We start from the raw sequence: 14,407 nt of genomic DNA, 5'->3' as shown, positions 1-14,407 counted from the left end.
CAAAGTAGTTGGGAAAAGGCATGTTCACCACTGTGTTACATGGCCTTTCCTTTTAACAACACTCAGTAAACGTTTGGGAACTGAGGCAACACATTTTTTAAGCTTCTCAGGTGGAATTCTTTCCCATTCTTGCTTGATGTACAGCTTAAGTTGTTCAACAGTCCGGGGGTCTCCGTTGTGGTATTTTAGGCTTCACAATGCGCCACACATTTTCAATGGGAGACAGGTCTGGACTACAGGCAGGCCAGTCTAGCACCCTTACTATGAAGCCACGTTGATGTAACACGTGGCTTGCTGAAATAAGCAGGGGCGTCCATGGTAACGTTGCTTGGATGGCAACATATGTTGCTCCAAAACCTGTATGTACCTTTCAGCATTAATGGCGCCTTCGCAGATGTGTAAGTTACCCATGTCTTGGGCACTAATACACCCCCATACCATCACAGATGCTGGCTTTTCAACTTTACGCCTATAACAATCCGGATGGTTCTTTTCCTCTTTGGTCCGGAGGACACGACGTCCACAGTTTCCAAAAACAATTTGAAATGTGGACTCGTCAGACCACAGTACACTTTTCCACTTTGTATCAGTCCATCTTAGATGAGCTCAGGCCCAGCGAAGCCGACGGCGTTTCTGGGTGTTGTTGATAAACGGTTCTCGCCTTGCATAGGAGAGTTTTAACTTGCACTTACAGATGTAGCGACCAACTGTAGTTACTGACAGTGGGTTTCTGAAGTGTTTCTGAGCCCATGTGGTGATATCCTTTACACACGGATGTCGCTTGTTGATGCAGTACAGCCTGAGGGATCAAAGGTCACGGGCTTAGCTGCTTACGTGCAGTGATTTCTCCAGATTCTCTGAACCCTTTGATGATATTACGGACCGTAGATGGTGAAATCCCTAAATTCCTTGCAATAGCTGGTTGAGAAAGGTTTTTCTTAAACTGTTCGACAATTTGCTCACACATTTGTTGACAAAGTGGTGACCCTCGCCCCATCCTTGTTTGTGGATGACTGAGCATTTCATGGAATCTACTTTTATACCCAATCATGGCACCCACCTGTTCCCAATTTGCCTGTTCACCTGTGGGATGTTCCAAATAAGTGTTTGATGAGCATTCCTCAACTTTATCAGTATTTATTGCCACCTTTCCCAACTTCTTTGTCACGTGTTGCTGGCATCAAATTCTAAAGTTAATGATTATTTGCAAAAAAAAAAATGTTTACCAGTTTGAACATCAAATATGTTGTCTTTGTAGTGCATTCAACTGAATATGGGTTGAAAATGATTTGCAAATCATTGTATTCCGTTTATATTTACATCTAACACAATTTCCCAACTCATATGGAAACAGGGTTTGTAAATATGGTAGTTGGAGTTGCAGACAACTTCATGACTGCTAAATAGCAGTTTTCAGTAATGTCACAGAAGATGCAGGATTTGCTTTAACATTTAAGTGGTGAAACTTCCTATAAGAGGACAGCTGTAGTGTATTCTGAGGATCATGTCATAATTAATTTGAACTTTTAAAAAAAAAAATTTAAATAGTCCTCAATAGTCACGAACAAATTTGTGTGAATTATGCACAATTTTTGAAATTTGGTCCCCCATGAACCATATGAACTCTTTTTTCCCCCAGGGTCCCCAGTAAGAATGATCAGCACATTACTTCATCAATCCAGAGATTTAAAGACGTGTATGACATACTTGCCAACCTTGAGACCTCCGATTTCGGGAGGTGGGGGGGTGGGGGGGGGTGGTCGGGACGGGGGCGTGGTTAAGAGGGGAGGAGTATATTGACAGCTAGAATTCACCAAGTCAAGTATTTCATACATATACATATATATATATATATATATATATATATATATATATATATATATATATATATATATATATACATATATATACATATACATATATATATATATATATATATATATATATATATATATATATATATATATATATATATATGTGTATATATATATATATATATATATATATATATATATATATATATATATATATATATATCTACATCCTGAAAATATGCAAACAAAACTGTGTTTAGATAATTGATACTTCAAACTTGCATAAATAAATCTTAAGGAATATAACATAACTTGGCTTCTGAGAGCTTCAAAATGTAATGAATAAAATGCTAAAGTTGTTGATAAACAAGCAATTATTTTAATTATTAAATATGATCATTTTAAATGAATTATTATGATCATTTAAAATTAATGATTTCAAATATGTATAATTCTATAGCTGGATGTAATAAGGAGTCAGAAAAAATACAAATAAAAATACAATTAATTTTGATGTTTTTAGCAAAATATAGTAAAAATATATACATATATTTTTTTTTTTTAATTAATAAATATATTTATTTTTAGGTAAGATAAACGTAATACAATGTATCTCTAGTCTGGATTATTTAGTTCTTGTCACCCCTGTTGTCATAAAGAAAAGGCTGTCCTCACTCAGGTCCGCATGGAGCTGGAGGGGGCGTGGCCTCCAGCTCCGGCTGAAAATCGGGAGATTTTTGGGGGAATATTTGTCCCGGGAGGTTTTTGGGAGAGGCGCTGAATTTCGGGAGTCTCCCGGAAAATTCGGTAGGGTTGGCAAGTATGGTGTAACTGGGCAGTGGCCATTTTACACCATTTTTTTTATGTATGCCTCCACAACCTGTAGAAAGGGTGGTACCCACAAGTGATGATCAAAAACTTGGTCCCCATTCCGAATGATAACCAGTATGTGTGTGTGTGTGTGTGTGTGTGTGTGTGTGTGTGTGTGTGTGTGTGTGTGTGTGTGTGTGTGTGTGGGGTCAGTTTTATGGACTGCTGGTAGTGAGCGCTCTGACACGCTTAAATAACAGCAGTGCAGCCGTTATTCCACGTAACGGTTATAGGATGCACGCTTCATGACACTTTTTACGGCACTCTCCTTTTATGTGGCAGTGGCGGTGTGGCCACCCCCCCTCTGAAAAAAGTCCCCGGCTCGTCTGTGCGTTCATACGCTACAGCGGTGCAGGTCACGACCTCACCTCGCTGTTTGAACTGGCATGGCGTCAAGTGAGAGGGAGTGGAAGAAGAAAGATGCTGGCTTTTCCTTTCCGGTTCTATGGTGGCACATACAATTCATCATCATATTCTTCAACTTGCACGTCTTTGCTTTTGAATTTGTGGATTATTTTGGAGTAGGGTTGTGCGGTATACCGGTACTATTAAGTATCGCGGTACTAATGGATCAAAAAACGGTACTATATTCTGTTTGAAAAGTACCAGTTGCCAGTATTTATTCAAATTTAAAAATTGCTGGGTTTACGAGCATAGGAGCATGTTCGGCAGCGCACAATCACAGAGTACTTACAAGCAGACACAGTGTGTAGACAGAAAAGGGAGAACGGACGCATTTTGGCCTAAAAACTAACGATAAAGGTGAAGTTATAACACTGAAACACCCTCAGGAAGAGGTGCTTTAAGACATGGCTAGCTAGCTAGCGGTTAACATCTCTTCGGAGTCGTCAGTGTTTTAGCTACTTCTAAATCACTAATCCTCGCCTCCATGGCGACAAATAAAGTAAGTTTCTTACAAGTACCATTATCACTGGAGGACGAGGAATAGCTAAACATGCTTCACTACACACCGTAGCTCACCGGCGTCACAATGTAAACAAACGCCATTGGTGGATCTACACCTGACATCCACTGTAATGATACCAAGTACAAGGGTGTATCTAGTCAATATTACTATGATTACATTGATATTTTTTATAGTCACAAAATCTTTTTTCCTTTTTTAAAAATGTATATTATGTTTATAAACTCAGGAATACGACTTTGAATATGACCAATGTATGATCCTGTAACTACTTGGTATCGGATCGATACTTACATTTGTGGTATCATCCAGAACTAATGTAAAGTATCAAACAACAGAAGAATAAGTGATTATTACATTTTAGCAGAAGTGTAGATAGAACATGTTAAAAAAGAAAGTAAGCAGATATTAACAGTAAATGAACAAGTAGATTAATAATTAATTTTTACAGCTTGTTCTCACAATTTAGACAAAATAATAGAATGATAATTGACACAATATGTTACTGCATACTAGAGATGTCCGATAATATCGGCCGATAAATGCGTCAAAATGTAAAATCGGAAATTGTCGGTATCGTTTTTTTTATTATCGGTATCGTTTTTTTAATTTTTTTTAATTTATTAAATCAACATAAAAAACACAAGATACACTTACAATTAGTGCACCAACCCAAAAAAAAACCTCCCCCATTTACACTCATTCACACAAAAGGGTTGTTTCTTTCTGTTATTAATATTCTGGTTCCTACATTATATATCAATATATATCAATACAGTCTGCAAGGGATACAGTCCGTAAGCACACATGATTGTGCGTGCTGCTGGTCCACTAATAGTACTAACCTTTAACAGTTAATTTTACCCCTTTTCATTAATTACTAGTTTCTATGTAACTGTTTTTATATTGTTTTACTTTCTTTTTTATTCAAGAAAATCATTTTATTTTATTAATTTTTTTAAAAAGGACCTTATCTTCACCATACCTGGTTGTCCAAATTAGGCATAATAGTGAGATAGTCTCCAGCGCCCCCCGCGACTCCAAAGAGAATAAGCGGTAGGAAATGGATGGATGGATGGATGTGTTAATTCCTCGACTGTATATGTCAGTATCGGTTGATATCAGTATCGGTAATTAAAGAGTTGGACAATATCGGATATCGGCAAAAAGCCATTATCGGACATCCCTACTGCATACGTCAGCAGACTAATTAGGAGCCTTTGTTTGTTTACTTACTAATAAAAGACAAGTTGTCTCATATATTCACTATTTTATTTAAGGCCAACATTGTTCTTCAATTGCAATAAGAAACAAATGTTTAATGTACCGTAAGATATTTTGTTAAAATAAAGCGAATAAAAATATCGATGTAATCATAGTAGTATCGACTAAATACGCTCCTGTACTTGGTATCATTACAGTGGATGTCAGGTGTAGATCCACCCATGGCGTTTGTTTACATTGTGACGCCGGCGAGCTACGGTGTGTAGTGAAGCATGTTTAGCTATTCCTCGTCCTGCAGGGATGATACTTGTAAGAAACTTACTTTATTTGTCGCCATGGAGACGAGGATTAGTGATTTAGAGGTTAAAATGCTTAGTTGGCCACATGCGTGGACAGCACCTTTTAGCTCTTATTTCCAAAATTGTGTACACTACTGAATTGGGGTCTTATGGCCGCTTATGTGGACACTTATACTGCCATCTGATGGTGTCAGAAGAGTATAACATACAATGGAATTTGGAGGAAAAAAAAAGTGTAAAAATAAGAATTAGCATGTCACTAAACATGAAGTACACGTTTGTTACTTATGGACTAAGTACATCATATCAAAAGATGATTCTTAGTTTTTATTAGGGTCCATTAAGCCCAAATAGCAAAGAAAAATTAAAAAAGCATGTAAACAAACAGCTTGGGCCTTAAAGGGGAACATTATCACCAGACCTATGTAAGCGTCAATATATACCTTGATGTTGCAGAAAAAAGACCATATATTTTTTTAACCGATTTCCGAACTCGAAATGGGTGAATTTTGGCGAATTAAACGCCTTTCTATTATTCGCTCTCGGAGTTGTGACGTCACATCGGGAAGCAATCCGCCATTTTCTCAAACACCGAGTCAAATCAGCTCTGTTATTTTCCGTTTTTTCGACTGTTTTCCGTACCTTGGAGACATCATGCCTCGTCGGTGTGTTGTCGGAGGGTGTAACAACACGAACAGGGACGGATTCAAGTTGCACCAGTGGCCCAAAGATGCGAAAGTGGCAAGAAATTGGACGTTTGTTCCGTACACTTTACCGACGAAAGCTATGCTACGACAGAGACGGCAAGAATGTGTGGATATCCTGCGACACTCAAAGCAGATGCATTTCCAACGATAAAGTCAAAGAAATCTGCCGCCAGACCCCCATTGAATCTGCCGGAGTGTGTGAGCAATTCAGGGACAAAGGCCCTCGGTAGCACGGCAAGCAATGGCGGCAGTTTGTTCCCGCGGACGAGCGAGCTAAACCCCCTGGATGTCTTGGCTTACACCGTCCCTTATGCCACCGAAGATGATCAAGAGAAGAATATCGACCCTAGCTTCCCTGGCCTGCTGACATCAACTCCAAAACTGGACAGATCAGCTTTCAGGAAAAGAGCGCGGATGAGGGTATGTCTACAGAATATATTAATTGATGAAAATTGGGCTGTCTGCACTCTCAAAGTGCATGTTGTTGCCAAATGTATTTCATATGCTGTAAACCTAGTTCATAGTTGTTAGTTTCCTTTAATGCCAAACAAACACATACCAATCGTTGGTTAGAAGGCGATCGCCGAATTCGTCCTCGCTTTCTCCCGTGTCGCTGGCTGTCGTGTCGTTTTCGTCGGTTTCGCTTGCATACGGTTCAAACCGATATGGCTCAATAGCTTCAGTTTCTTCTTCAATTTCGTTTTCGCTACCTGCCTCCACACTACAACCATCCGTTTCAATACATGCGTAATCTGTTGAATCGCTTAAGCCGCTGAAATCCGAGTCTGAATCCGAGCTAATGTCGCTATACCTTGCTGTTTGTTTGTAGTGGCATCACTATGTGACGTCACAGGAAAATGGACGGGTGTATATAACGATGGTTAAAATCAGGCACTTTGAAGCTTTTTTTAGGGATATTGCGTGATGGGTAAAATTTTGAAAAAAACTTCAAAAATAAGCCACTGGGAACTGATTTTTAATGGTTTTAACCCTTCTGAAATTGTGATAATGTTCCCCTTTAAGAGGTTAACGCACCTCTTCCTGAGGGCGTTTCAGTGTTGTAACGTCACCTTTATCGTCAGTTTTTAAGCCAAAATGCGTCCGTTCTCCCTTTTCTGTCTACACACTGTGTCTGCTTGTAAGTACTCCGTGCGTGTGCGCTGCCGAACATGCTCCTCCGCTCGTAAAACCGGCAATGTCATGCCTGTAAAAACAAAATAGAAAAAAAAGAACCAGTACTTTTCAGAGGCGGTATTGTACCAATTATGATTCAGTAGTATCGCAGTACTTTACTAGTACCACTTTGTTGTCCATGGCATGTTTTCTTCACATCTTTCAAGGTCCGCCTTGTTGATAGTCTCCTCCTGTCCGTCTTCTAAGTCTTTGTCCTTGGCTGTGGTGCCTGCCTGTGCAGGAAGTGTTTGGCTGTAGCAGATAGCGCGCCAACTGAGGTCATAATGACTGAACACCTGCTCGGAGGAGTTACTCTTTAACTCTGCATCGCGCTTGAAGGCCGAGCGTGCATGTGCGCGCACGTGGCGTTTGATGTCGACCACTCCCTACGCGCCTCCTCCTCTCCTCCTCTGCGTTTCATGCAACAAGAGACGTGGAGGAGGAAGGAGGAAGCAATGAATGATGAGCTTGAAGGAGGACTGCACCACCGGAGACCGGCCAGACATGGAGTGTGTGTGTGTGTGCGTGTGTGCGTGCGTGCGTGCGTGCGTGTGTGTGTGTGTGTGTGTGTTCTTGTATTTCTACCCTTCTTGAGACATCAACAAGGAAAAGTAGCTTCCATATGAGGAGGTGTGAACAAGTTAGGACATAAATCATGGTCCCAATACAGAAAACCATTGCATCTAATAGAGAATGTCTCATTTGCAACCCTGGTGGTGAAATCTATCAAAATGAGGGTGGTCCCAAAAAGGAGGGAGTTTTCAAATTGACTGTGTGTCGGTTTTAAAAGTGCTCCCCCTCTGGTCAACATATGAAATAACAAGTGTGTGTAAAAGTTTGAAGTGCTCCCCCTCTGGCCAACATATGTAATAACAAGTGTGTGTAAGAAATTGAAATGCGCCCCCTTTGGCCAAAACTAATACAAAAAAATTAATAAATATGTATATAGAGATATATTGTAATAACTTGAAATAAATAATGAATATTCAAATACAATTACAAATAAAAAAATAATAATTAATTAAAGCAGTCTTTTTCTCACAGTGTGTTGACTTTTTGTTATAAAATTGGGAATAGTTTCTCATATTCTTTCTGTTTTTGTAATATTGCAATATTTTCTTCGTAAAAATATTACTTTTTTATGTAAAATTATTGCTTTTTATTGCAAAATGGTGACATTTGTCATATAAAACTTTTATCACAATATTGCCAATTTGTTTATTGTTCCTGTAAAATAGTGACATTTTTTTTAGTAAAATTATGACCTTTGTCATAATTTTTCTGAATAAAAATTCCTAATATTATTATAATATTGCCAAAATGTTAAAGTTTTTTATAAAATTGTGACTTTTGTCGACGACTCTTTTCATAAAATTGCCAACATTTTAAGCTTTTCTTGTAAAATTCCAACTTTTATCACAATATTGCACACATGTTCAGTTTTTCTTGTAAAATTTTGACTTGCGTTGAGTAAAATGACGACTTTTATTATAATACTGCCAAAATTCTAAGTTTTTCTTGTAAAATTGTGACCTTTTTCTTGTGAAATTCCAACTCATTTTTCACTGCAATCTTTTTTTATATTTGCATACTATGTATATATTATTCATGTTGTAAATACAACTCTTTATATATCTAGAAAGGGTGGTCCTGAAAAGGTAGGCATTATCCGTAGGTCTCAAGAAGGTAAGGAATACAAGAATGTGTGTGCGTGTGTTTGGGTGTTCTTGTATTTCTACCCTTCTTGAGACATCAACAAGGAAAAGTAGCTTCCATATGATGAGGTGTGAACAAGTTAGGACATAAGTCATGGTCCCAATATGGAAAACCATCGTATCTAATAGAGAATGTCTCATTTGCACCCCTGGTGGTGAAATATACCAAAATTAGGGTGGTCCCAAAAAGGAGGGATTTTTCAAATTGACTCTGTGTCGGTTTTAAAAGTGCTCCCCCTCTGGTCAACATATGAAATAACAAAGTGTGTGTAAGAAATTTAAATGCGCCCCCTTTGGCCAAATTAATACAAAAAATTTAATAAATATGTATATAGAGACATACTGTAATACCTTGAAGTAAATAATGAAGATTAAAATCCAATTACAAATAGAACATTTTAAAAATTAAAATGAATTTCTCACAATGTGTCAACTTTTTTGTTATAAAATTGGGAACAATATCTCATTATTTCTGTTTCTGTAGTATTGTAATATTTTCTCGTAAAATTATTACTTTTTTATGTAAAATTATTGCTTTTTAATGCAAAATGTTGTTCCTGTAAAATTATGACTTTTGTCATAATTTTGCTGAATACAAATTCCGATTATTATAATGATATTGCCAAAATGTTAAAGTTTTTTATAAAATTGTGACTTTTGTCAAGTAAAATTACGACTCTTTTCATAAAATTGCCAACATTTTAAGCTTTTCTTGTAAAATTGCGACTGTTGAGTAAAATTCCAACTTTTATCATAATATTGCACACATGTTCAGTTTTTCTTGTAAAATTTTGACTTGCGTTGAGTAAAATGACGACTTTTATTACAATACTGCCAAAATTCTAAGTTTTTCTTGTAAAATTGCGACCTTTTTCTTGTGAAATTCCAACTAATTTTTCACTACAAGCTTTTTTTATATTTGCATAGTATGTATATATTATTAATGTTGTAAATACAACTCCTTATATATCTAGAAAGGGTGGTCCTTAAAAGGTAGGCATTATTCGTAGGTCTCAAGAAGGTAAGAAATACAAGAATGTGTGTGCATGTTTGTGTGTTCTTGTATTTCTACCTTTCTTGAGACATCAACAAGGAAAAGTAGCTTCCATATGAGGAGGTGTGAACAAGTTAGGACATAAGTCATGGTCCCAATACTGAAAACCATCGTATCTAAAGTGAGAAACAGTATGAATGTCTCATTTGCAGCCCTGGTGGTGAAATCTATCAAAATTAGGGTGATCCCAAAAAGGAGGGATTTTTCAAATTGACTGTGTGTCGGTTTTAAAAGTGCTCCCCCTCTGGTCAACATATGAAATAACAAGTGTGTGTAAAAGTTTGAAGTGCTCCCCCTCTGGCCAACATATGTAATAACAAGTGTGTGTAAGAAATTGAAATGCACCCTCTTTGGCCAAAATTAATACAACAAATTTAATAAATATGTATATAGATATATTGTAAAAACTTGAAATAAATAATGAATATTCAAATCCAATTACAAATAAAAAATAATAATTAATTAAAGCAGTCTTTTTCTCACAATGTGTTGACTTTTTGTTATAAAATTGGGAATAATTTCTCATATTCTTTCTGTTTCTGTAATACTGCAATATTTTCTCATAAAAATATTACTTTTTTATGTAAAATTATTGCTTTTTATTGCAAAATGGTGACATTTGTCATATAAAACTTTTATCACAATATTGCCAATTTGTTTATTGTTCCTGTAAAATAGTGACATTTTTTTTAGTAAAATTATGACTTTTGTCATAACTTTGCTGAATAAAAATTCCTAATATTATAATATTGCCAAAATGTTAAAGTTTTTTATAAAATTGTGACTTTTGTCGAGTAAAATTACGACTCTTTTCATAAAATTGCCAAAATGTTAAGCTTTTCTTGTAAAACTGTGACTGTTATTGAGTAAAATTCCAACTTTTATCATAATATTGAACACATGTTCAGTTTTTCTTGTAAAATGTTGCCTTGCGTTGAGTAAAATGACGACTTTTATTATAATACTGCCAAAATTCCAAGTTTTTCTTGTAAAATTGTGACCTTTTTCTTGTGAAATTCCAACTCATTTTTCACTACAAGCTTTTTTTATATTTGCATAGTATGTATATATTATTAATGTTGTAAATACATCTGTTTATATATCTAGAAAGGGTGGTCCTGAAAAGGTAGGCATTATACATAGGTCTCAAGAAGGTAAGGAATACAAAAATGTGTGGGCGTGTGTTGGTGTGTTCTTGTATTTCTACCCTTCTTGAGACATCAACAAGGAAAAGTAGCTTCCATATGAGGAGGTGTGAACAAGTTAGGACATAAATCATGGTCCCAATACAGAAAACCATCGCATCTAATAGAGAATGTCTCATTTGCACCCCTGGTGGTGAAATCTATCAAAATGAGGGTGGTCCCAAAAAGGAGGGATTTTTCAAATTGACAGTGTGTCGGTTTTAAAAGTACTCCCCCTCTGGTCAACATATGAAATAACAAGTGTGTGTAAAAGTTTGAAGTGCTCCCCCTCTGGCCAACATATGTAATAACAAGTGTGTGTAAGAAATTTAAATGCGCCCCCTTTGGCCAAATTAATACAAAAAATTTAATAAATATGTATATAGAGACATACTGTAATACCTTGAAGTCAATAACGAAGATTAAAATCCAATTACAAATAGAACATTTTAAAAATTAAAATGAATTTCTCACAATGTGTCGACTTTTTTGTTTTAAAATTGGGAACAATATCTCATTATTTCTGTTTCTGTAGTATTGTAATATTTTCTCGTAAAATTATTACTTTTTTATGTAAAATTATTGCTTTTTAATGCAAAATGTTGTTCCTGTAAAATTATGACTTTTGTCATAATTTTGCTGAATACAAATTCCGATTATTATAATGATATTGCCAAAATGTTAAAGTTTTTTATAAAATTGTGACTTTTGTCAAGTAAAATTACGACTCTTTTCATAAAATTGCCAACATTTTAAGCTTTTCTTGTAAAATTGCGACTGTTGAGTAAAATTCCAACTTTTATCATAATATTGCACACATGTTCAGTTTTTCTTGTAAAATTTTGACTTGCGTTGAGTAAAATGACGACTTTTATTATAATACTGCCAAAATTCTAAGTTTTTCTTGTAAAATTGCGACCTTTTTCTTGTGAAATTCCAACTAATTTTTCACTACAAGCTTTTTTTATATTTGCATAGTATGTATATATTATTAATGTTGTAAATACAACTCCTTATATATCTAGAAAGGGTGGTCCTTAAAAGGTAGGCATTATTCGTAGGTCTCAAGAAGGTAAGAAATACAAGAATGTGTGTGCATGTGTTTGTGTGTTCTTGTATTTCTACCTTTCTTGAGACATCAACAAGGAAAAGTAGCTTCCATATGAGGAGGTGTGAACAAGTTAGGACATAAGTCATGGTCCCAATACTGAAAACCATCGTATCTAAAGTGAGAAACAGTATGAATGTCTCATTTGCAGCCCTGGTGGTGAAATCTATCAAAATTAGGGTGATCCCAAAAAGGAGGGATTTTTCAAATTGACTGTGTGTCGGTTTTAAAAGTGCTCCCCCTCTGGTCAACATATGAAATAACAAGTGTGTGTAAAAGTTTGAAGTGCTCCCCCTCTGGCCAACATATGTAATAACAAGTGTGTGTAAGAAATTGAAATGCACCCTCTTTGGCCAAAATTAATACAACAAATTTAATAAATATGTATATAGATATATTGTAAAAACTTGAAATAAATAATGAATATTCAAATCCAATTACAAATAAAAAATAATAATTAATTAAAGCAGTCTTTTTCTCACAATGTGTTGACTTTTTGTTATAAAATTGGGAATCATTTCTCATATTCTTTCTGTTTCTGTAATACTGCAATATTTTCTCATAAAAATATTACTTTTTTTATGTAAAATTATTGCTTTTTATTGCAAAATGGTGACATTTGTCATATAAAACTTTTATCACAATATTGCCAATTTGTTTATTGTTCCTGTAAAATAGTGACATTTTTTTTAGTAAAATTATGACTTTTGTCATAACTTTGCTGAATAAAAATTCCTAATATTATAATATTGCCAAAATGTTAAAGTTTTTTATAAAATTGTGACTTTTGTCGAGTAAAATTACGACTCTTTTCATAAAATTGCCAAAATGTTAAGCTTTTCTTGTAAAACTGTGACTGTTATTGAGTAAAATTCCAACTTTTATCATAATATTGAACACATGTTCAGTTTTTCTTGTAAAATGTTGCCTTGCGTTGAGTAAAATGACGACTTTTATTATAATACTGCCAAAATTCCAAGTTTTTCTTGTAAAATTGTGACCTTTTTCTTGTGAAATTCCAACTCATTTTTCACTACAAGCTTTTTTTATATTTGCATAGTATGTATATATTATTAATGTTGTAAATACATCTGTTTATATATCTAGAAAGGGTGGTCCTGAAAAGGTAGGCATTATACATAGGTCTCAAGAAGGTAAGGAATACAAGAATGTGTGTGCGTGTGTTGGTGTGTTCTTGTATTTCTACCCTTCTTGAGACATCAACAAGGAAAAGTAGCTTCCATATGAGGAGGTGTGAACAAGTTAGGACATAAATCATGGTCCCAATACAGAAAACCATCGCATCTAATAGAGAATGTCTCATTTGCACCCCTGGTGGTGAAATCTATCAAAATGAGGGTGGTCCCAAAAAGGAGGGATTTTTCAAATTGACAGTGTGTCGGTTTTAAAAGTGCTCCCCCTCTGGTCAACATATGAAATAACAAGTGTGTGTAAAAGTTTGAAGTGCTCCCCCTCTGGCCAACATATGTAATAACAAGTGTGTGTAAGAAATTGAAATGCGCCCCCTTTGGCCAAAATTAATACAAAAAATTTAATAAATATGTATATAGAGATATACTGTAATAACTTGAAATAAATAATGAAGATTAAAATCCAATTACAAATAAAGAAAATAACAATTAATTAAAGCAGTCTTTTTCTCACAATGTGTCGACCTTTTTCTCAAAAAATTGGGAACAATTTCTCATATTCTTTCTGTTTCTGTAATATTGCAATATTTTCTCGTAAAATTATTGCGTTTTAATGCAAAATTGTGACATTTGTCATATAAAACTTGTATCACAATATTGCCAATGTTTTTATTGTTTCTGTAAAATAGTGAATTTTTTTTGTAAAATTATGACTTTTGTCATAATTTTGCTGAATAAAAATTTCGATTATTATAATAATATTGCCAAAATGTTAGTTTTTTATAAAATTGTGACTTGTCGAGTAGAATTACGAGTCTTTTCATAAAATTGCCAAAATGTTAAGCTTTACTTGTAAAACTGCGACTGCTATTGAATACAATTCTAACTTTTATCATAATATTGCACAAATGTTCAGTTTTTCTTGTCAAATTTTGACTTGCGTTGAGTAAAATGACGACTTTTATTATAATACTGCCAAAATTCTAAGTTTTTCTTCTGAAATTGTGACCTTTTTCTTGTGAAATTCCAACTCATTTTTCACAACAAGATTTGTTATATTTGCATAGTATGTATATATTATTAATGTTGTAAATACTACTCCTTATATATCTAGAAAGGGTGGTTCTAAAGAGGTAGGCATTTTTCGTAGGTCTCAAGAAGGTAAGGAATACAGGAATGAGTG

General features: G+C 34.9%; 1 protein-coding gene across 2 annotated transcripts in view; it reads left to right on the top strand.

Moving 5' to 3' along the window:
• Window positions 1-14,407, top strand: part of dlgap1b (discs, large (Drosophila) homolog-associated protein 1b) — a 327,908-nt gene that overhangs the window by 305,163 nt on the left and 8,338 nt on the right. The window lies entirely within an intron of this gene.

The sequence above is a fragment of the Nerophis lumbriciformis genome, linkage group LG07 (genome assembly GCF_033978685.3).
Source record: "Nerophis lumbriciformis linkage group LG07, RoL_Nlum_v2.1, whole genome shotgun sequence".
Lineage (NCBI taxonomy): Eukaryota > Metazoa > Chordata > Actinopteri > Syngnathiformes > Syngnathidae > Nerophis > Nerophis lumbriciformis.
The sequence above is the reverse complement of the archived record's forward strand: the minus strand, read 5'-3'. Positions and strand labels throughout refer to the sequence as shown.